General features: G+C 42.9%; 1 protein-coding gene and 1 pseudogene across 3 annotated transcripts in view; one reads left to right on the top strand and one right to left on the bottom strand.

Moving 5' to 3' along the window:
• Positions 1–20132, bottom strand: part of LOC118665438 — a 39756-nt pseudogene extending 19624 nt beyond the window's left edge.
• The window catches only part of LOC118664961, a 123329-nt gene that overhangs the window by 19685 nt on the left and 78817 nt on the right, over positions 1–24827 (top strand). Inside the window, exon 2 of one of the 3 annotated variants that reach the window (XM_036325729.1) lies at positions 18546–18638. The exons of the other annotated variants lie outside the window; for them this stretch is intronic. The gene's annotated coding sequence lies outside the window, so the exon portion shown is untranslated. The remainder of the gene's footprint in view (positions 1–18545; positions 18639–24827) is intronic. 3 annotated transcript variants of the gene reach the window in all.

Raw genomic sequence — 24827 nt, 5'->3', positions numbered from 1 at the left:
GAGATTTAAAATAGGCATTTGCTGGCTTTGTTTTCTGAGTGTGAGATGAAAAGATTAGTCCTGAGGATGTGATTGGCTTGAAGATGAGTTGGGGTCTTATCTGAACCCTGCCACCAATGTCCTAGTTGAGCTTTGCATGACCTCAGCTTTCCCTGGACCTCATTTTTCGCATCTATGAAGGGAGGGCTGGCGATGATCTCCAAGATACATTCCATTCCAGTCTTGAGTTTTTTGGTTCACTCAGAAAAGCAATGCCTCCTTTAGTGGTATGGTGCTCTGGAAAATTTAAGTTATTTCTTAACCTGCTAAAAGGGTTACTAAAACCATAAACCCAGCTAGTGTCTTAAAATGAACCAAATGGCTTCTTTAAAGATTGAACCCTCATTTAGAATGTAAATTCAGATGTGCTTATTAAAGCGAAACCATGTCCCATTTCTTCTCCATTACAACCGGGATCTTTTTGGTAATTGGTGTCCCTAATCCATCACAGGGAGAGGGTCAAAGATGATTTCCCAAGGGAGGAGAACTCTAAAGCTGATTCTTGAATAAAAGCGAGGATGTCAGTTAGAGGAATGGAAAAGACAACTCAATCAGAGAGAGTAGCTTGAACCAAGACCTGGCAATGAAAAAGAACATGGTTGCCCTAGCTGGTTTGACTCAGTGGATAGATTGTCAGCCTGCAGAGTAAAGGGTCCCAGGTTCGATTCCAGGCAAGGGCACATGCCTGAGTTGTGGGTTCTATCCCCCGCAATAGGGGGCGTGCAAGAGGCAGCCAATCAATGATTCTCTCTCATCATGTTTCTATCTATCTCTCTCCCTCTTTGAAATCAATTAAAGAAATATATTTTTAAAAAAGAAAAAGAACATGGTTCATTTAGGAAAATGCAAGCCTTCACTGATACAGCAAATGATCATTGTGTTGGCATCCTGTCCAAACACGCTTGTCCCTCTAGCTGGGGGAATGTTTCCTTTTGCAAAAATTCTTCACTTTGTAGCCAATTTGCACAAACCATGTATACATGTATTTTCTAGACAAGCTGCTTGTTCCTTCTGATGATCTGAAACACAGCAACCTGTTCCTTCCCATCAAGCAGGTTGGATAAGTCGCGGCCAATTTGATGAAAGTGCAACATTGGAGTGGGTGACACAGCGCTGATCCAGGCAGCCAGTGTGGGCACAGGCTTTCTAGAAAGAGTTAGCACATTATAAAGAGGACAGGACAAACAGAAGCTGGCAACACAGCCTCTTGCAGTGTTTCACACAGCCACTTAAAACTACAGGAAAAAGGACCCCCCACCACCCAACACACACACAGACACATAAACCCAAACATAAGCAGAGCTCCACCACCACTATTCATTTCAAAGTTTGCATTTGATGTCCATCCATTTGCGGAGTTAAAAACAAAAGGCTGCTTGTCCGGTGGCCTTGTTGAACTGCCTGTCAGCGGTTCTCAACCTGTGGGTCGCAACCCCTGTGGGGGTCGAACGACCCTTTCACAAGGGTCGCCTAAGACCATCGGAAAACACACATATAATTACATATTGTTTTTGTGATTAATCACTATGCTTTAATTATGTTCAATTTGTAACAATGAAATTGGGGGTCACCACAACATGAGGAGCTGTATTAAAGGGTCGCGGCATTAGAAAGGTTGAGGACCACTGGCCTAAGTTCGGAATCCGGCTCTGCTGCCCTGCGCAAATGGCCAAACGTTTCTGTATTTCCTTTCCCCTCTGTAAGTGGAATAGTAGTACACCTTCATTATAGGATCTTGGGAGGAGTAGATTTATAGAACTTGGCAAAGCTCTTGGTAAGTTCAATGAAGAGTAGCAATTGTTACTATCTGGTGGACAATTTTGGGGGTAACTATCACCCTTCCTTCAACCCTACACCATGTAGTAACAATAACAACCTGTAGAGTAGAGAGTTTAGCAAAGTTTACACTTTTTTTTTTTTAACAAATGTGAGCTCAACTGAAACCGGAGAATAAAGTGTGTGTTCATTCCGTTATGTGGGGGAGTGGATGGGACCAGAGCAGTTACCTGATTTGACCAAGTTAGCAGAGTGAATAAGCAGAATTGGCACACAAATGTCAATCTTTTGATTGAAACCTTGTGCTTCTGTTGTACCACATGTCACTCTTACACCAAAAATGTCTTTGAGGGACATTTCCAAATAAACTCGCTCACTTCCTATAAGTGACCTGTCCTTACTCCCATGAATCGAAGCATGCCGGCCACCTGAGCGTTCTCCGGGGTGCATCTGGCTTCTAGTTTCAGGGTCGCTTGGGCAGGTGGAGGAGTTGCTGGTGGGCGCAGCCAGGGGGAATCAGGCAAGACTTGTTACTGATCATGCCTGTGACAAACCTCAAAAGTTCCAAACCCACTATTACATTCTGTTTGAATTCAGAGAAAAGCTCCTTGCGGTGGCTCGGCTGCCTTGGAAAGGATGTGTACAAGGTGACACTGGCTTGGACGGTGAGTGCGATGAAATCTTCACAGGGGCAGTGGCAGCCGTAGTGACGTCCCCTAACTACTTCCTGTGTAATTCACAGGCATGTAAGGCCTGGGCCTGTGAATATTTATCATCTCTCTCAGAGGGCTCCTACTCAAGTCCCTGTCCTCCAGCATCACTTCCTGTTGGCTCATTTTGGTTTATGGAAGTAGGTTGCCTGTTCTTCGTCGATGTTGGTCTTGTGATCTGCAGGTTCCTTCTTGTACTATTATTTGTTAATTATTGTGTTATTTTTTCACATGAACAACTGTAAACCTACTTTTGCTCCACCCTATATATTCTCCCTTAGCAACAGTGGCATTCTAACTGGAAGCCAGCTTTTGAAGTTAGTACAAATCTATTTTATTATGGAGCATTTGCCACATGCCAAGCCTTTTACATGGATTACTGCATTTAACCCACACAGCCATCTCATGAGATACGGTTTATCACTATCCCAGGATCATAGATGGACAAACTGAGGTTACACACTTTAGCTTGGATAGTCTGGAGTGCTAACGTTTTAGAAAATGATACTTGTCTGAAATTCGTGATTAAATAAAACAGGAAAATGCTAGGATTGAAAAAGAGCAAAGGTTTGCTTATCTGGACTCCTATGTCACTCCCCGCTTCTGTTTTCTGTGGATGTCACACACTGGGCTACCTCAGGCGAGGCCTTCCTCTGTGCTCCTGCCCCTCATTCTTGGGAAGGAGGCTTGGACTGAAATGAGGGAAACCTCTTCTACAGGGGATGCCCTATAACAATAGCCTTTTGGTGAATTAAGCACGTTTCCTGTGAATGAACTTGCGGAGTGAGAGGGAAACTAGGATAGTTTCAACCAATTTTTCCTGATCTCCCTTCTCCTGCATCCCTCCCACCTCCATTCTGAACCATGAGTTTATGGAAAGAAATGAAGAGCTGTGAGGGGAGAGAGGACAGCAATGCAATGGGAGCCTTATCAGAGTGTGGTGGTGGCTCTGGCGTGGGAGCCCTGGGGAAGGCATTATGGGAGGATTGGGACTGTATGTGAACCAGCCAGGACAAGGGGGCAGGGACACGTTTACTGCCAGCCCACTGTGAGCCAGGCACTGTGCTGGGCACTTTATGGAGACTCTCCCATAACAAGTGCTATTGTCATAAATAACTAATAAAATTCTATTTCATTCTGACCACCACTCAGTAGGTGTTATTAGCTGCTTTCAATCCTTTTGGAACAAGGCTGGGTGTGAATGGTTAAGGCTGGCCTCATTTCATGGGTGATTTGCCGGCTCAGAGCACTGAGATAACTGGTTTAGTATGTAGCGCAATCCCAAGTGACTGAGTCAGGGCTGCAGGTCCCTTTGGATTCCAGAGGCCTTCTGAGTATATTTTTAGTGTATTTTCTGGAGCTTGGGATTCTAAGTCCCGTTCTCTCTGTGGTAGGGCTGGAGTGAGCAGTCTGCTACCTTGTAGGCAGGAGGTCAGGATTCCAGCCAGGGAGCTTGGTGCCCTGGCCCCCGAAGGAAGTGAGGCCGTATTTGCTGACTTTATGTCCCACTTGTTGCTAAAAAATAAGGAGTTAAGACTTTTAAGCAATGTTTCTAAAGCTTTTATCAAGTCTTTAGTGGCTACACACTTGGGTTTAGGGACACAACTAGGTTGGGTCAGACCTTGTGCTGCTTAGAGAAACTCCATTTGCTTTCATTTGTAAAGAGAGGTTAACACTGCCCCATTTGCTAGGGTTGTTGGGAAGGTAGTACTTGGTATGTGGTAAATGCTCAAAACATGTTAGCTATTACTGTTACCACCACTATGCCCTTACCCCCTCCCCTTCTTTCTTATACACGCTCAGAAAGGCTTCCAACCACCCTCTCCCATCCAACCCCATTGAGGCCCACTAGCTTCAACTGTTTTATGGAAAGTTACTCATTAAGTTCATTGATTCTGCCTTTGGAGTTTGCTGGTTAGATGGGGGCCTCCAGGCTCTGGGAGACTTGTTTGTTGCACTGAGTCTCCCAAGGCTGTGTGGAGCTTCCCCATTGACACCTGTGTGAGGCCAGAGCTGCTCTATCAATTCTTTATTAAGACCAGTTATTTTTTATTTATGACGCTTGTGGGTTCATTAAAAATGGCACTCCCTGTTGGGGATACCAGCAAGGCTTTTAGCCAGTTTTTTATCAGGTTGTTAGAGTAGATATGAATATTTTAATAGAGAGAAAGAGCAAAGCCTTCAACAAACTTAATTTGTTCTAGAATCTAAGTGACAGGCTTAACAGGGGTGCCAAGTAATTCAGTATAATCAGCCTGGATAGTGGAATAAGGAACACAATTAAATGGACCATAGAGCTTTTCTAGCAGGTCTCAGGAGGGTTCCATCCCAAGCAGCTGTAAATCACTATATCCCTGGATCCTTTGAGTCCAGGTAAGGTCTGGTCCTAGGCAGCGTCTAGGCCCAGGGAAGTTCACAGGGAGCCAGGGGGAGTATTTTTGCAGGTTGTGTTTTAATATTTATAGAATTCTTTTTCCCATGATGCTGATCTTATAAAATTATGTACAAAATGATGGATAAGCTAGTTCACTGCTGTCAATCAAAAGCATATTTGGGTGATGAAAGGAGACTTGACTTGGAGTGGTGAATACACAATACAATATTCAGATGCTGTATTGTAGAAACTATATAATTTTATTAACTAATGTCACCCCAATCAATTCAATAAAAATATAAAAAGAAAAAACCAAACAAACATATTTGGGGCCTCAGTCTTGATTGCCATCCCAGAGACAGTGGCTGGTTTCTTGGTGTAGTTTTAAATATATCCACTTGGGGGAGCTTTATGATTGACTTTTAAAAATCCATATCAGATTTATATGCCACAAGAGATCCAGATGACTCTCCTTCCCCGCCATCCCCGCCCCATGCACTACAGTGACAAGCTACAGAAGCAAGCAATGGTTGCAGAAATACAATGATAAATCAACATGAGTGGTTTTACTTTATTGGTAATTCCTCCCTCTGGATTTTGAAGTTATTCTTGATTTTTTAAAAGCTTCCCTTTCAAACTCAGATAGTTTAAAGATAAAATAAAGAATGGCAGTCCTTTCTACGGTTTCTTGGATGAGTGTTCTGCATATGTATGCAGACATGAATGCATACTTAAATAAATGCATTGATGTCCCAGTTAATTTTAAATAGCCAAAGCACCAGAAAAATCTCCTTTGAAGTTTTATGAACATGGTCAGTCACAAGGAAGATAAAATCATAAAACCAAATGTCTGACCAGGAATGTTGTTTTCCAATATATTCACCATATAACTCTCTGTCACCCTTTCTGTCTCTCAAATAGGTGGGCCATGGAGAGGTCTAATGAAGGACAGTTCCTTGCTGCCTGGGCATATGTCCAGGTTCCAGATGGTCTTTGGGGTCTACCCAGACTTGGACAGTTTTGAAATAATGAAATGATAGTTAGGGTTCCTAATTAGGGCATTTGCTAGAGAATATTGTCGCAATATGGATGCACTATCAACTCATTTTACTGTGGAATAAAATGAAACTATTTATAGACCCACATATATAAGTGTGACTCTATGTGTCTACCTGCCTGAACAGAGGGAGCTGGAAGTTGTGTCTCAGGGGGCGGTGGCTTGGTTATGGTCTAAAGTGCAGTCTGCCTGGCTGGCATGGCTCAGTGGTTGAACATCTATATATATAAAAGGCTAATATGCAAAGGTCCCCTCGGGAGTTTGACCAGGAGACCGGGAGTTCAGTCGCTCACTATGCCATGCGCTGACCACCAGGGGTCAGTGAAGAACATGGTGGGTGACCAGTGGCTGCAGCAGGGCGCTGAGGGAGTGAGAGAAGGAGAAGGCAGGGTGGTGGGGAATCTGATCAGTCCCTGATCGCTGGTCAGGCCTAGGGACCCTACCCCTGCACACATTTCATGCACTGGGCCTCAAGTCTACCTATGAACCAGGAGGTCATGGTTCGATTCTTGGTCAGGGCACACACCCGGGTTGCAGGCTCCATCCCCAGTGTGGGGCATGCAGGAGGCGGCTGATCAGTGATTCTCTCTCATCATTGATGTTTCTATTTCTCTTTCCCTCTCCCTTCCTCTCTGAAATCAATTAAAATACATTTAAAACAAAAATAAAGTGAACTCTTACTCTGCTTTCTTCTTTTCTCCTTTGTCCTCTTCTTTTGAGTGGTCAGACCATTATAGATTCTCTCCTCACTTACTTATTGTCCAATTATTATGCTAAGTAGCTTGGCTATTTGGACAAAGCCTCATTCTTATTTTTCTGCTCTCTTTCCAGAAGAGGAAAGGATGAGTTCTGGAGGGTCATTCTCAGCTTTCGGGCCCTTTGGTGAAGGGCATGCCTATGTCTGAGCACTGCTGCTTCTTTCTGCATTTGCTTCCTTTGGTGCCTCCCTCCCACCTCCAACGGTCTCAGCCTCACAGCGCTCTGCCTCTTTCACTGGACAGTAGGCCTGTCCCCTCACAAGCATTGCACTCTCCCTCATCATTGCCCATGAGGATAGGTCTCAGGTATCCGCTCCAACAAGGACTGACCTCTCCCCATCCACATTTGCTGCCTCCTCCTGCCCACTCCCCACGCCAGACCCACATCTTGGCTGAGCTTGTGTAAGTTTATGCACCATGAACATTTTATAGATGCTTTGAGAAAAGTTTTACATAAAATCGGATTAAGGTTCCAGTCTTACATCGTTTGCTTTAGCTAAGAGACGCCTGCCTCTAAGGGCACAGAAGGCCATTTGCTCTGATGGCAGCAGAGGGAGAATCTGGGCCCTTAGCAACCCAGCCTAACCCTACTCCCTTAAGCTACTCCAGTGCAACCCAGGACCGAGGGGAAGGCTGCTGCTTTAACACACTCCAGTGCCTGCCTGGAAACTTAAGTCATCAAGATCAACCAAACTGACTAGGTATATATAACTGTGCATATGTTAATTTTTCTACTGCAAGTAGATGATTTTTTAAATTCTAAGGAGTCAGCTCCTGGGGCTACTGTGGACATTAACCTATTCTAAAATGTTAGACTTAGTGTCCACGTTCTTAGTACTGCCTGGACAATTACCATATTCTCATTCCTTATTATGTGTTGGGTTCTGTGCGGAGCACTTCATGTACATTGTTTTATTTAGACTTCCTAAAGACCCTGTGACACAACTGTGATTAGGCTCATTTTACAGATAAAGAAATGAGGACTCAGAGAGGTTAAGGCATTTGTCCATCAGGACTGGGGCATTGCACAACTCCAAGGGGCACCATTCACATTGTTGTCTATGTAGATGGTGCCTTCTGGTGTTGTGCATTCACAAGGTGGCCCTGCTGGGGTTAAGTCTGGGATTTCAGACTCCAGATCCTAAGCTCTTCATTTTATATAACTTTATTAAAACTTTTCACTTCTCTAAGCTACTTTATTTCTTCTGTTTCTGTCTATATATTTGAATGTCAGTCCATCCATCTATCTATGCATCCATCCATCCCTGCCTCTCTCCATCCACTCAACCAGTCATCCATTTAATGGAATAAGTGAAGGTATTAATTACAAACATACCTTGTTTTATTGCTCATCACTTTATTGTGCTTCAGTGGTGTTGCATTTTTTACAAATTGAAGGCAAGATCCTCCCGCAACAAAAAGATTACAACTCGCTTTATTGTGGTACTTGCTATATTACACTGGTCTGAAACCAAACCCACAATGTCTCTGAGGTATGCATATACCTATAGAAACTGAATATCCAGTTCCTTGGCATATATCTGGAAACATTAATTTTCTAATGCCTACTTTCATTTTGAAGTTCATTTGAAAGTAAAACTTTGATTATTGAATATTTTAAAGAAATTATAAAAGAAAATAATTTTCTAGTCACCCATAAACCCACAATCCAAATTTCATATTATGCCACAGTTGCCTGAAATTTCCATTGTCCCTATTTTTTAAAGAAAACAGACCAGTGTGAGTCAAAGCCTCACCTCCTCTCTTTCACATCTTTCTCTACCTTAAAGGTTGCATGTCAAGTTCATGTCACATTCCCACACATAGTTTTATACATTTACTACATCTGTATGTATCCATAAATAATATTTGGTATTGTTTTGAGTGGTACAGTTTGTATTTATTATCAATATGCTTTGCAACCTGCTTTTGTCCTTTAACACTATATTTTTTGAGATTTATTCATTGTGATGCATTTATATCTAACTGATGGGCAGTTAAGTTGTGTTTACTTTTCTTGCTATTAAAAATCCTACTGGAGGGTGGGAGTGGGTGGAGGGGGAATAAAGGGAGACATCTGTAATACTTTCAACAATAAAGATAAATTTTAAAAAATCATACTGTAAGTGAACATCTGGGGACATGTCTCCTTGTTCATATGACCACGAGCTTCTGTGGTGTAGACACCCAGGAGTGGAATTACACATCTTCAGCTTTCCTTTTCAAAATGCTCTCCAAATGGCTGTGCCTGTTTAGCCCACCAGCACTATAGGAGAATTTCTATTTCCCACATCCTCACCTACACTTGGCATTATCTAGTGGATAGCAAATGGTATCTCATTTTGATTTCTATTTCCTTGAGCATCATTGCATAGTTATTTAGGGCATTCATATTTCCTCTTCCATGAAATGCTTATTCATAATTAATATCCTTTGCCTGTTTTTCTAGTAGTAATCTCTGCCTTTCTTATTGATTCATAGGAAGTTTTTTGTTTCTATTTTATTTATTTTTTTCTAGAAACAGATCCTTTGTCAGTTAATTGCATTGTGAATCCTTTCTTCCAGTACTCACTTTTCTTTTAACTTGGTTCTATTTTTATACATCATTGTCACCTTAATTTTATCTTTGAAGATTTTAAAGAGGTAAGTTATTTCATTATAATACCCTTTTACAATATAATGGGAGTATACATTGGTAAATTTCTCCTACCTTTATACAAGAGAGATTTGACATTATTGAGCTCTATGAGCAAGGCACTATATAAAATGTAAGCACTTTACATGTATTGATCAATTCTTTTAACAACACAAGGAGATAGGCACTAATGCTATCTCCACTGAAAGATGAGAAAACTCAGGCCTGGAGAGATTAAGTTATTGCCCCAAAGTATGCAGTGATTAAGAGATGGACCTAGGATCAGAATCCAGGGAGTTATTTCCAGGGCTTGTATAACCACTAAAGAGAAATGCTTCTCAATGTCACAGTTTCTGCTCTCCAGAGCTCGCTTGACAAGAGACATGCAAACAAGCCCCATTGTGCAGTGAGACAGACTATAGTAGCACATATTATTAAAGGGGGTAACAAGGACTCCTTGGAAGAAATAGCCTTTGAACACATATGTAATACCCTTTGTAATACTTTAAGCAATAATAAAAAAAAAGAAATAGCCTTTGAGTTGAGTGAATGAAGGTGAGATATTTGTGCTAGAAGCTAGAGCCAGCCGTGGGCAAACTACGGCCCGCGGGCCGGATCCGGCCCGTTTGGCTGTTCTATCCGGCCCGCGGAGCCGAAAGAGCGGAGGGTTCTCTTGCTCTCCCCTCCGCTCCTTCACCAGCAGCAGTGTTAACATGTATTAGTTCACACAAACACTCCATCCATGCTTTTGTTCCGGCCCTCTGGTCCAGTTTAAGAACCCATTGTGGCCCTCGAGTCAAAAAGTTTGCCCACCCCTGACAAAGGGAATGGATGCGTTTGTGTGTGTGTGTGTGTGTGTGTGTGTGTGTGTGTGTGTGCGCGCGCGCATGCTCTCTGTAGGAAATGGAAAAGACATTCCAGGCAGAGGGAACGCTATGTGTAGAGGACAGCACAGAATATTGTGTGTGTGTGTGTGTGTGTGTGTGTGTGTGTGTGTGCACACGCACATGCTCTCTGTAGGAAATGGAAAAGACATTCCAGGCAGAGGGAACGCTATGTGTAGAGGACAGAGCACAGAATATCTGAGAATTGTGAGTGACTCAGTATATTTAGCAGGTGGAATTTATGGGTGGAGTGATTACAAATGAGGCCAACAACAGTGCCTGGTACTTGGCTGCCATTATTATCTGTTGACTAAATAAATGAACAAAAGCTTTTAGTGTTACAAATGCAATCATGAGGCAAGCTCTGTCCCTATAGTTTGTCCCTTATAATTAGCAGTGCTCCCCAAACCTCTTTAGTTTCAAACTTTGTCCTTGAACATATGAGGAAGCATGTGAGTCTTACTTCCCTATATCAATAAACACAATTTAGCATGCCCAATTCAGCCTTTTGCAACTGAAGCTCTTTCAAGTCTTCTAGGTAAACATTCAGAATGTTATAGGTCATTGCCTATTACTGATCATTACCTATTACTAGGCCATTACCTATATGTCATTACTGAAGCTGTTGATACAGTTTGAGATTTATTTGCAGAATTCTGCTTCTCTGATGTTATAACCTATCCTATATAATAAAGAGGGAATATGCAAATTGACCGTCACTCCACCACAAAGATGGTAGCGCCCACAGCGGAGGTGAGGTGTTTCTATAACACAAGATGGCTGTGCCCACAGCGGAGACGGGGTTTCTGTAACACAGATGGCTGCACCCACAGCAGAGGCCGAGTTCCCATAACAAGCCTTAAAGGGCAATCAGCAGGGACCTGAGACTGTGCCCCCTCAACTCCCCACCATGGGGCTTGACAGGGGACCTCAGGCCGCTCCCCGCGCCCTGGTGCCAGGCTGGGGGACTTCAGGCTGTGCCCCCAACCAGGAAGGCTTGAAGGGGATCGGAGGCCGCGCCCCCCGCCTGGCAGGGCTTGACAGGGGACCTCATGGTGTGCCCCCTGCCTAGTAGGGCTTGATGGGGAACCTCAGGCTGTGCCCCCCCCCCACCCAGCAGGGATTGACAGGGGACCTCAAGGTGCACTCCCCGCTCTGGTGCTGGGCTGGGGGGCCTCAGGCTGCACCCCCCAGCCCAGTGGGACTTGACAGGGGACCTGAGGCTGTGCCCCTTTGCCCGGTGGGGCTTGACTAGGGATCTCAGACCATGCCCCTGGCCTGGCGGGGCTTGATGGGGGACCTCAGGCCATGCCCCCTGCCTGGGATAGATTGACGGGGGAACTCAAGGTGCACCCCTCACCCTGGTGCTGGGCCGGGGGACCTCAGGCCACATCTCCCTGCCCAGTGGGGCTTGATGGGGGACCTGAGGCTGCACCTCACTCTCGGCACTGGGCCGGGGGACCTGAGGCTGCACCCCCCAGTCCAGCGGGACTTGACGGGGGACCTGAGGTGTGCCCCCCTGCCTGGTGGGGCTTGACGAGGGATCTCAGACCATGCCCCTGGCCTGGCGGGGCTTGATGGGGGACCTCAGGTCACGTCCTCCACCCAGTGTGACTTGATGGGGGACCTCAAGGCATGCCCCCCATCCTGGCCCAGGCTGGGGGACCTCAGGCCGCACCCCCTTCCCGGTGGGGCTTGATGGGGGACCTCAGGCTGCATCCCCGGCCTGGTGTCGGGCCAGGGGACCTGAAGCTGTGACCCTGCCCAGCGGGGCTTGATAAGGGTGGGACCAGCCGGGTCTGGATCTAGCCCAATAGGGGTGGTGCTGGCCAGGTCTGGGTCTCTCACAATTTCGAGGCGCACATGGGTGGGCGGGGACTTGACTCTGGGTCCCATGGTGCACCCCAGACTCTGACAGGAGGAAGATTTTCATATACATTTTACTAATTTTCTTTCAACTCTGACACTTCTATTATAGAGAAAAGGCAAATAGCAATATTAAAATATTTCCTCTAATTAATCCCCTTTTAATGTGCACAAATTTTGTGCACCGGGCCACTAGTAACCTCATAATTGCCCCTCTTCTTTTTCAGGGATCCTTCCACGAGTCCATATAACTGCAGGGACACTTTCCACTTCCCCGTCTTGCCACCCACTACTTACATAGCTGACAAGCTGCTATGTTATACCATTGTGCTAGCCTGAGCATGCTGGCATTCAGCCTAGCCCCAGTGATATGAAATGAGGGGGTACAGATGCCTTTTCTAACAAGACTAGCAAAAGGCAAAATCCTCTTTTGTTTGAAACCATTAGAAGTGTAGTCTTGAGTTCTTGTTCTTTTAGAGAGACTGTGGGGTGAGTCCTTTTCTTCCCCAGCTCCCCCCCTATACCCTGGCTGCTGTAGTTCTGCATGGAGTAATTGAGCAAATGAAATACCAAACCTATAAAAAAAAAAAGGTAGCATTATCAAAGTGAATGAATGAACGCTTACCTAGCAGAACTGTAAGACATGGAGAACTAGGAAGACAAGTTAATGATCTAGAAATTGTATAGCTTTGCTGTCTTAGAATCATGGCAAATGAAACATATGGCATTGGGTCATTTTTTGCATTGATATGAAAAGAAAATGAGTTTATTTTACAAATAAATGAGTTTGTGTTTCTGTTTGCTATTCATGACTATACTGTTTACTTCTCTCGAAATAGAAATATGTCACCTAAATATTAAATATAGAGAAAGATTTCTTCAGCTATTAATGAAGAATTTTTCTGTACATGCTGTGCTTTCATCCACTTCAATAAACATTTTATGTTTTTCTCTTCATTTGCTATTACTTTGCCTGATGAGGCTGTCTGTGAACAGAGGCATCTTAAGGAAAAAGGGGGGAATTGTTGAAAAGACAGACATGTTAAAATTGTTATTTGCCTGGGTATTAGAATTTTAAATTAAAGCCTGGAATCAAATTCACTTCATTTTCTCATGGATTTTAAGATACAACAGTGTTTCTATTTCCTATTTTGAAATTTAGAATAGGCCCAGAATTCCACTAAAGTTTCAATGAAAAAATCTATCACATTTATTGTTGTCATTTTAGTGGACATTTATTATTTTTATCTTTGCAGTATCCTTACTGCAGAAGCCTTCTTTTCCCTTTAGAAATCAACTATTCCGTCTTCTCAGTTCATGTGACCCAAATCTGGTGAATCGAAGTCCACAGTAACTTGGTAAACAATAGGCTTGTATCGGAAGCCAGGTTAGTCCAAGTCAATTACAACTTTGAGACTAGAGAACAGACAGAGGCCAAGCTGGGCTCCTGCGTGGTGACAGTCTGCCTGACTGAAACCAGGCCAGAGAAATTCACCCAAAAGATTGGGAAAGATTCCTGACTATGTTATTTGATCATTCATGCTTGAAGTGAGATTTGCCCTGCCACTAAATTTCTTATTTTCCCCCCTCAAACTATTTTGAGTTGGTTTCATCCACTTACAGTTGGAAAAGTTCTGGCCAATGCACTCATCATCATTTTCCTCAGGGAGCATTTGCTTAATACTTGGATCATTCCATATTAACCACTCACAACTAATACGAACACATAGTATTAATAAAAGGGTAGAATTGAAAGGGCCACCTGGTCCAGTTTCCCATCTAACCAGAAGTCCCTTCCTGAACATCTTTCATGACATTTAACCTAGAATACACATAATTTCTTCAAGGGTTTTGAGATTCAACAGTGTTTCCATTTCCTATTCGAAGTTTTAGAATATATTTGAAATACCAATCATATCTCTACTCTGTCTTCTTAGCTCCCAGCTACATAACCTCAGTTCCTTCTCCTATCTTTCACAAAATGATATATCTGGACCACCTTGATTGCTTTCACCTCAATTTACTTGTTTGTTAAATATCCCCTTTAACAGGGGACCTGCAATGAGTTAGCTTTTCCTGTATTTTTCTCTAGACCAGGGGTGGGGAATGCCCGGCCCACAGGTCATATAAGGCCCGTGTAGTCATTTGGCCTGGCCTTACCAAGACATTAGGGGTGAGTTTATTAAATGTTTGACCAAATACTGGTATAGTGGGCTAATTTTTAAGTTGATAATTTTGGATGGCCCATGAATGATGTGATACAGTAAATACCCAAGTGGCTGTTGGCAGAAAAAAGGTCCCCCACTCCTGCTCTAGATTCTTACATGAATGCAGCCATATTTTTGGGTTTCTATTTCCCATAAGCTTGCTGTTACTTTTTTCCCCCTCCCTCTCATCCTTGTTTTTGTTTGTTTTTGTCTGAGGAGTTCTTAAGCCAGGTCTGTGTTTGAGTTTGTAGTTTTAATTATTTGAATCTATATTAAGACTTTGCAAGCAACCATAAGCTTTTGTTCCTCTAAATATCCAACCTGTATGTGTGTGTGTGTGTGGGAGCAGGGATTGTTTCACCCATGTGTTTCTGGCTCATTGGAACCTTTGATGTATAGAATGATGTAAGAGTCAATCACTGTCACTTAGGTCCCTGAAACAGCCCATTGATTAGATAAGAGTATTAATTTCATCAATTAGGAACTACATTTGACAACATTTTAGGGTCACACAATTGTAATGTTTCTCATTAAGACAATTTCGCACAGTCTCAACTGGCATGGTGATTTTGGACTCAGAAGGTTAAAGGTAAAAAGGACCTGATAGAGCTTATCAAGGCCAAGGTCCCCTTTTATAAATGAGACTGAATTAAAGGTGATTAGGCCGAAGGTACATGGAGTTCATGACAAAACCAGGACTAGAACTTGGGTCTTTTTTATTCTCCCTTACTATCCTTAGTCTCAGATTTGGGAAATAACATTGATCTGCTATGTTTGAAATTTGCATATTACTTCCTTTTGGGTATTTTCATAGCAAGGACTCTTTTGGGAGTGGGGGCTTCTCCAACTGTGCATGGCACCCTCCTATCTCCTCTCCCAACATCCATAATCTCTTTCCCACTCCCAAACCATTCAAAGGTACTCAGGCCAATATTGCTGTGGGCAATCTAGACCTGAAAAATCAGATGAGATGGATGTTCCCAAATCCAAAGCAGCTGGCACTTGAATCAGGATGACACTGTCCTGTCAAGACTCAAACACTCTTAGAACTTTGTTTTGGTGGCAGCTACACATTATATTTTACGTTTGTTTAAATCCCTTGGGTTTTTTAAGGATATTTGTATAAAGAATCACATCTTTGCCTTAACTGGTTTGGCTTAGTGGATAGAGCGTCAGCTTGTGGACTGAAAAGGGTCCCAGGTTCGATTCTGGTCAAGAGCATGTATATACTTTGGTTGCAGGCACATCCCCGGTAGGGGGTGTGCAGGAGGCAGCTGATGGATGTTTCTCTCTCATCGATATTTCTAACTCTCTATCCCTCTCCTTTCCTTTCTGTAAAAAATCAATAAAATTTATTTTAAAAATTCAAAAAAAAAAGAATCACATTTTTACATTCTTGTCTGATCTGGAAGCATATTGTCCCTCAAATGTTCTAATCTTACCAGGAAGACATGTTAGTTGGACTGTATCATGGGGAATCATAGCATCAAAGAAGAAACAGCCAGTTGGAGAATCTCAAACTGTATAAACATAGACCTATCGAGGAGAAAAGATCATATAGAAGGAAAATTATGATAAAATAAACTGAGTGTAAAGAATATTTAGACACCTGGTCTGCAAAGAAACATAATCCAGGAATAGGGGTTGCCTCTGGGAGGAGGGATGGATGGATGGAGATCAGGATAGGAGGGAGAGAGATGTGTAAAATCTGAACTATGTTTTTGAGGCCTTCCTTTTCAAAAATAACTGAATGAAAATAAAATAAGTATAAAGTGCTACACATAGTTTCTTTACCTGAGGCAAATATTTTAAAAAAAAATATTTTAATTGATTTCAGAGAGGAAGGGAGAGAGAGATAGAAACATCAATGATGATAGAAAATCATTGATCAGCTGCCTCCTGCATGCCCCTGTACTGGGGACTAAACCCACAACCTGGGCATGTACCCTGACTGGGAATTGAATTGTGACCTCATGGTTCATAGGTCAACGCTCAACCACTGAGCCATGCTAGCTGGGCAAGAAGCAAATGTTTTGTTTTGAGAACTTTCATTGTGTTTTTCAGTGCTTCAAGCACATTTGGGGAAAAGAGTTATGGAGACATCTCCTTTAGCCTTATTTTCTTGACTTATTAAGTAATATGGAGTTTTCTTTGGCTAAAATTTTGTTGTTGCTACTCTTAAGGATTTTTTTTTCACCCAACATATCTTATGTCAGTATTTTCTATGTTGGTACTAATTGATTTTTATCACCCTAAAGACTTTGACAAATAAGGAATATTCAATTTTCCATCTTCCTAGTCTTTTTGCATAATATTTGATATTTTAAAAATAGGCCCCCAACCCCTCTCATTTTCATCACATTTCTCTTACCTCTTAGCATGTGGTCACCATATGTAATGGGCCACTTTTGCTCACTCTAAAGGTAGATTATTTGGCTGTATCAGTGTGTGATGGATTAAATCAGGGTTTGTGACTATAGATTTTACATTGGCATATATGAAGATAGCAGTTCTCAGTAGGTGCAACTTAATGGAGATTTTTCCATTTTGCAAGACATGATTTCTGATGTGTCTGCCATGGTTTTGCCTCTCTGGAAATAACACCAGGATTGCACTTATTTGTGATAGGAGAGAGACTGCAGAAAGAAAAGATGTTGGCTTCAAGGTAAAGATTTTGGCAGATCCAACGCCATCTCATTGGTTACAAAGCCTTTCTGGAAAGCGTGCAATTATTCAGCTTGCACAGCACAATTAAGCAAACAATTCATTTAGTCTCTCTATTGATATTCCATTGCAGAGGGATGGGGATGGCTCGGGAGATTGGAAATGAGAGCTGCAGCCTTTCCCCTCGACGTCTGTGGTTTGGATCTGTTCAGTGGGGTAGTGACCGCATGGTGTCTCCATCTGATGGCTGTGCAGTGACCCATGTGAAACAGATTGGGGTTTCAGGCCCATGGTGAAGCGGTCACATCTCAACATCCAGGATCCCAGCTGGCAGAAATATGTGAGGATTATACCGACATGGTTCTATTCAGTTTGCGCTTGAGTGAAATTCATATTGTGAAAATCCTACTTGCTGTAAAGTGAGCTTTAGAATATCTTTAAAGCCCTGAGTGAAGGTCTCAGCCTTCTACTGTGTCTGATGAGTAGCACATTTAGCTTGTTTACTTTGGCTCAGAGTCTTTAAGAATCTTTATGGAAAATGTCTCCCAGTTCTCACCCACATTTGTGAATGCCAGGATAATATATCTACTCATGGTTATTACAAACTGCCTAAAGAGACATGGTACTTGGGTACAGCATTCTTTTTACATTTTGTAGTAAATTGTGGCACATGTTGGTAGTTTTAGGTTGTATGAGGCCTCTTGTGAATAAAACAGATGTGCTTATAAAAGATGTGCTTATAAAGTGCCATTCGGACCAAAGATATTTCTTAACCTAGGCTTGGGGGGACATGTTGATTGACCCTCTGGGCTTCCTCAGTATGTTTTTATTGATGAGAGAGAGAGAGAGAGAGAGAGAGAAAGAGAGAGAAAGAGAGAGAGAGAGAGAGAGAGAGAGAGAGAGAGAGAGAGAGAGAGAGAGAGAGAGAAGTTGCCTCCTTACACACCCTCATCTGGGATCTAACTCAAAATCTAGGTATGTACCCTGACTGGGAATCCAACCGGTGACCTTTTGTGCATGGGAGGATGCTCAATCAACTGAGCCAGGCCAGCCAGGACTGCATAATTTCCATTTTCAAATCCTAACATTTAACAAGCTTTTACACATTTACACACACACACACACACACACACACACGGATTTACTAGTACTACTTTTTTACCTTTTCTCGTTGGAAGAATCCAGATGTGGACCTCGGAGAAGGAGGAGGAGGAGGAGGAGGAAAAGGAGGAAGGAGGGATGGGGAAGGGGAGGGGAAGGAAAGGGGCCCTGCTGGCCCCATAACGAGAAGAGGCTCCGTGATTGGTCACCTTATGGACTACTTTCTAGGGGTCAATGTGTCTGATCAGATCAATGCGTGCCTACAGCTCTGGCCTGGCGTTGGAGGAGGGGAGCTGATGGTTGTATTGAAGTGGGCAGTTAGCCTTTAAGTGAAAAACAGGCGTTCATCTTGTCGTAGCTTGTGGTATTTATCTGTTTTAAAGACAATTGTGGACTCACGTTTTTTTTGAGTTCCCGTGAGGAGTAGGTCATTATGATGAAAATATTTTAAAAGCTTCTTTGCTTTCTTGGCAGGAAAAAATGAACACACTGGAGAAAGGCATGGGAGAAATAGTGGGCTTGGACCCTTCATCCTCTCCCTTTCCCTTTTCTGCTCAGCCTGATGGGGTAAGAGGCCCACTAATCCTTTGACTGTGGACTGAGTCTCTATGCAGCGGTCCGAGGTGTTTGGACACAGTGGGGTTGGATTTGTGATAGCCTCCTTTGTTTACTGCATAGTAAGATGCCAAGGGTTGGCTGTTTCATTACCTGATTAAGGCTTCTTATTTAAACTGCAAGGTATCACTTAAACACAAAACGAACTAGAAGAGAGTTAAATTAGATCTTTCTGTTGACAAGAAAATTATTGACTCTCATAAACTCATCAGTGAATTACAGAAACACAGTGGGATGTTTTTTCAGCTCCTTTGGCAAAGGCTGTGCTGGTACTTTTTGCACATTATTTGAGAAGAATCTTGTGGGAGGTTGTGGAACTGATTCACTGGCTTGCAGGAAGACCATTTGACTTTTATCTCCTAAGGTTGACAATGAATGCTTTTATTTAGTTTAGAGGAGGAAGGCTTTACCTTTTTACCATGACTCATAATTTCTAAGCAGTGCTTTACAATGAGGTTCAGGGGAAAGTGTTACCATCTCTTCTCTTTTAAAGGCATTTTCTTGCCTTTTTTTTTTTTCGTAAATGATAAGCCATTTTTTTTTCTCTAAAAGGGCTTGTCTTCTTGTCACTGTCTTCTCTGTTTCTATGCCATTGTTCCTCTAGCCTAGCTTCTCTTTTAACGTCTTTTCTAATCTTTGTCAAAAGTAACATCTCTTTTGTCTTCCATTTCTCTTAAATTTTTCTGTGAAGACTAAGTTTTCTTCTTGTTCGTTCCCACTGTTGTCTTTCTTCTCTGTCCGTCCAGAGTAGGTGCTGCTCTTTGTGAGCTCACATTGTTCTAACTCCCTACTTACCATATCAAATATCTAAGCCTTACGAATCGCTCCTGATCCTTAAAAGTTTGGGCATCCTCCGATAACAACCAATTTTGGAACTGTGCAACATCAGAAAGTCCAGGTAGTTTATTGTTTTCTTGTAGCTTATTTACTTATTTTGCAAGCAATTTTGTTCTCTTTCATAATTTCTTTCCAAGTCTACTAGTAATTCTAAACTGGTAAGATATTGCCTGTACTTATTCAATTCCATCCAGGCACATACAACTTCATCATTGCTGGTGAAGTAGCCATCTTTGTTTAATCTCTTCAGGATATCTTTGCATGAATGGTATGCTCTTAAATGTGGATCATGGAGACTATTATGTTTGTTTTCCAAAAGTCTAAAATAAGGAGTAATCAGGTTAAAACCATAAGAAGGTTGAAAAAGCCTTTCACTTAACTTTGTAGTAGAGTGTGAAGTATTGCTCCCTGGGAATCCCAGGCAGCTTGACCCCCAAGACGCAGATCCAGTAGTGAGCTGCCCTGACGCCTGGAAAGATATTTCTCTCTGTCTTTCCCTCTCTCTTCCACATCTCCACACTGCTGGCTGTCTGCAGCCAGGCTGCTGCTGGCCGTCTTGGTGGCGGCAACACTGGCAGCCTTGGAGCGGGTGCTGAGGTACAGCTCCATAGCAGGCCCCTCGTTTGTTTTGTTTCCAATGCCTGTTGGCTATGAAAGGTGCAGGTGAAACCCTGGAAAATAACCTCTGTATTTTTATCAACATACAGATGTTTCTGGGAAGTGGTATAGGAACCATGCTGAATTCCATTCCATTGCAAAAGGAAGGAATGGGACAGGAGATGGGTTGCAGGGAGGCCACTGCTACCGGAGGCCATGGTCATGGTAGCAGCCCCCCTTTAGCCTTCTTTGACATAATGTTCCCTAGACTTTTATATCCTCAAAGGACTATTCTTTCTTGCAACACACTATGGGGAAGCTAGGTTAAGATGAACTATACAGACAAGAGAGAGAGGATGACATTGGGTAGCAGGATGAGTAAAACACATTTAATTCATACTTGCTGATCGCAGGGACTCCATTACCGCCTAATGAAGAGGGAGCATGTTACCTCCTTGATTTTGTCTAAGACCCTTCTGTTTCCCATGTTTGCAAGAACCACGTATTTCAGCTTCGGAAATAATTCAAGTTCAATATGATCAGGGGGGTGTCTCACTTTGTTAACAACGGTCGGTTGTGGAGCCTGCTGTTTGCCAAAGGGAACCTCCTTACCATTCATGACCCGGGCACGTACCTCGGTTGCAGGCTCCTCCTCGGCCCGGGTCCTGGTTGGAGCGCGCGCAGGGGCAACCAATCGATGTGTTTCTCTCACATTGATATTCCTCTCTGTCTTTACCTTTCTCTTCTACGCCCTCTAAAAATCAGTAGGAAAATATCCTCGGGTGAGGGTTAAAAAACAACAACAACAAATGTGGTTAAATTAGATTCTTTTAAAAGCATTCCAACAAATATAACTGATCAGAAAGTTTTCTAGAGCTGCGTACTTTCATGAAGTTAAAATACCCATCCAAAGTATATTAGTGTACTGCAGAAAATTAGCACATGCAAAGTAATGTAAGCACATGGTACTTTAATTTTTTCAGGGGCCCCGGGGTACCGTTATCTGCTCTTTGCTGGGAAATCACTCATCATGTAGCTATTGGGGAAAGGGAGCACTCGGGCTCCTTTTCTGGGAGCAATCCAATGCAGTATGGATATTAATTAAATTTATTAAACAAATAACACAGCGACTCGGGGAAGCAGGGGTCCATCTGCCAGCTCTGCAGACAGATCTCTGCAGAGATGCAAGCTGAATGGTAGTTAAAGCGAAGTTGCCGAGCTCAGCAGATGGGCTCTTGTCTCCAGTGGGGGAGATTTGGTGGCGGTCCAACAACTCTTTCCCCCCTCCAGGTTTTTGTTCCTTGCAACTGTGATTGAAGAAGCCCTTCTCTGCCTTTTCCCAGCCTTGTGCCCCCCCTCCCCCCACTTTGTTTATTTGAGCAATGTTTAAATCTGAGTGATTTGTTAGAGAGGCAAGTCCCGGCTGATCTCATTTTGTGTATGTGCTGTAAAGCTCAAGCAGAAAATAATTAGGAGAATGTAATCCCATTGACTTTGCACCCCACTTGTGTACATTGCAGCAGCTCAGCCTTGTGCCCTGGAATAAAGTCTCTGAACAGATTCAGATATAGTCAGTATCTCCATTCTCTGCCTTTGGAAGTTCATATTACTCGGAGGTTCAGATGCTTATTATTCTTAAAATTGTATCTTAGATTGCTTTTAGACTTATATGCTTTTGAAGTAATGCAATTTAAGGATTCTTGTTTGGTTTTTTCCCCCTCCCCCTTAATGTCTTCATATTCTGCTGTCAAGTGTCTAGGTGCCTTAAATCCTAGTGTCTCCTTCACTTGCCATCTGGGGTGAAATGTCATTGACAAAGTTAGATCAGCACATTTGTGATCGGCTGTGTCTTTTAAAAAACCACTTTCCCACCTCCCGACCCACCTCTCCCATAAAAAGGATGGTGAACTTGAAATCTTTCTCTAAAGAAGGACCACTTTGGTTTCAGTTGATTATCACTTCCCAGCATTTGGACCAATTTTTGACAAAAGCCCACTTGAACAGAATTTAATGCTAGGATGTAAGATTTGGTGGAAAATCATCCCTCCACACACACCCCTTTTCCCTACCTGACCCTTTGCAAAAATTATTTTGTAGAAGGTTCTCTTGTCTTTGGCTATATAGCCCCTTGCCTGGAATCAATGCCTTCCACAGGAGAGGAGTGGCAGGGGGGAGGGGGGGGGGCGGGGTGGGCAGAAAAGGAGAGCCACACAAGCCCTACTAGGCAGAGTGTGTGCTCTCTTGATGGCAAAGTTTTGGACTAAATACCGTAGATGCCACCTTGGGCTGAGTCCTGAGTGCCCTTACCTTGAAGAAATAGGTTTGGTTTCGACCAACCTGCCAATGGGATAGATTAGCTGAGATAAAGACACCTCTGTGGAATAGAAACTCCTCCAATCAGAATGATCCCCACCCAACCCCCCAGCTCTCTGCTAGCAGAGATCTTCGCTGGCTATAGAATTCAAGGAGAAGAGCTGATGAGTCTGGGAGTATGATTATCCCTGGGTGTACTGAGTTTTATGGGAGTATGGAGGTCAAATCCTTAATCCGGCTTTGTCAGAAGGACCAACAAATGGGCCCATTTTCCCGGAGCACAACAAAATCTTAGCCAGCAGAGCCTCTATCCAACCAGGACAGTCAGTTCATTTCTGCTGCAACTGTAGACCTTTGGCCAAGTCCATCCTTGGTGTTGGTCCATGTTTACGCTTTTTTGAACCCAACTTGAAACCTGAATTGCTTTGGTTTGATCAGAGATGCAGGATTTTAGCTGACGTTGTCAGATTGCTCCTCACTGAGATTCTATCTCTCCCTCAGGCCACACCAGTATTAATAATATGAAGTTCTATGTTACTATGGCGAATCGTTGGAATTAGATCAGGGGTGGGGAACGTCTGGCCTGCACGCTGTATAAGGCCCAAGAAATCTTTTGGTCTGGCCCTGCCAAGGCATTAGGGGGAAGTTAATTAAATGTTTGATCAAATATAGCAGGCTAATTTTTAAGTTGACAATTTTGTATGGCCTGCAAATGATGTTATAAATATCCAAATGGCCCTTGGCAGAAAAAAGGTTCCCCACCCCTGAATTAGGTGGAGATTTTTGTTTTTCATTAGAACCCTGCCAACGCTTATTGTGAACTCTGAGAGTTATTGTTACAACCCCGTCCTTTATGGAATTTAAAAAAGCTCAGCTCAAAAGATAGTCACGAAGAAGCTGGTGAAAAATGTTTGTTTACCGGTGAATCATAGGTGAACTGCCAATTTATTTCTCTAATTTGTTGGAAGTCAAAATTGGCTGGGGTGGGGGGAAGATTCGACATTTTGAATTCATAGGCCATTTACCAGTGTCTGCACTGTCTCTCCTTCCACCCCGGTGTACCTGGACTAATTTCGTTATCTGATTTAAATCACAATCTAGTTGCTCTGGCATCTCAATTTAAGGGAAGATTGGACGTTGTTTTTCAAAGGGAATTGCAAGTGTTTTACACTTGTCTGAAAACAGATTGTGGCTTCTTTCCCAAGGATAAGCTTAGAAATTATGTATAAATCTTAGGGTTTCATTCTTAGCAAAATGTTTTCAACCCTCTTGTCCACACATTAGTATACATGAACAACACACAGAAAAAGCCAGGGAACAGCCTGACAGTGTGAATATTTCTGATCTGCTTCCTGCCCCTGCCATTCTACAGGACACATTTTATTTACTCTGCGGCTTCTAATTGCTTTATTGCAAATTTTGTAGGCAGCCTGGCAATTTGGAATGGAATGCATAAAAAAGCTTTTGACTGGGGACAAAGTTAACACTCATCTGTAAGGAAACAGAGAGTAGTTTTACAAATAACAATGCATTTTTTAATTGCTTGAGAAGAACAGGTATTTTTCAGATGTGTTTATTTATTTGGCTTTGGTGTACTTTTCTTCCAAGAACTCAAGTGCAAACTTTAAAAATATTCATTCCAGGGGCTCTTAGACTGAATAATTTATAAAAGGAACCAGGATTGTGAGAACCATCACCAGCCTTGTACAGTCACTGTCTTCAGAATTAACTGCTGTGGCTGTTCAAAGCATGGCCCTCACTCTCTAGAAAAGGGACTGAAGAACAATGTCTCAGAATGAAACCCAGGCCTGGCAGCCCAGCTCCTGAGGGGAAAAGGAAGGTTCATGGTCATTGTCATCCTTAATGATCTCACAGCCCATTTCCCACATCTCAGTCTTATTTCTGGGACCATTTCTGTAGTTTTTTATAATCCTGGACCCGATGAATATTGATTGATTGTCGGTTCAATTTGCACTTGGCTTCTAGGAGCTGAGCAGAACAACCCAGCACTCTAGGTTGTGGCCTCTGGCCAACTGAGTCTTCTCCGTTCTGGAATCCCTTATCTTTGCAATGCTTTGGGTCACTGCCTTTGGCTCTTATGATCTAGTCTTCTGAGGCTGAGCTGACAGGAGAGGAGGGCCTTCCTGATGGCTAGCATGATTCTTTTGTTCATATTCTACAGTAGATTTTGATTCAAATCCAGAGTCATACAGTCAGAAGTGAATTTATAAGACATCCAGCCCATCTCCCTCCCAATGATAATCCATGTTGGAGGGGGGACTTTAGGGTGAGTGTGTGGGTTTATGCTGCTTGTCAACTTGTAACAACAGACAATTTACCCCCACATTGTTGTAGTTTTCAATTTTGTGAATTTTAAATGTTTTTTATGTTAGA

This window comes from Myotis myotis, unplaced genomic scaffold, assembly GCF_014108235.1.
Source record: "Myotis myotis isolate mMyoMyo1 unplaced genomic scaffold, mMyoMyo1.p scaffold_m19_p_10, whole genome shotgun sequence".
In the NCBI taxonomy this organism is placed as follows: Eukaryota; Metazoa; Chordata; class Mammalia; order Chiroptera; family Vespertilionidae; genus Myotis; species Myotis myotis.
Note: the sequence above shows the minus strand (reverse complement) of the source record. Positions and strands in the feature narration are given on the sequence as shown.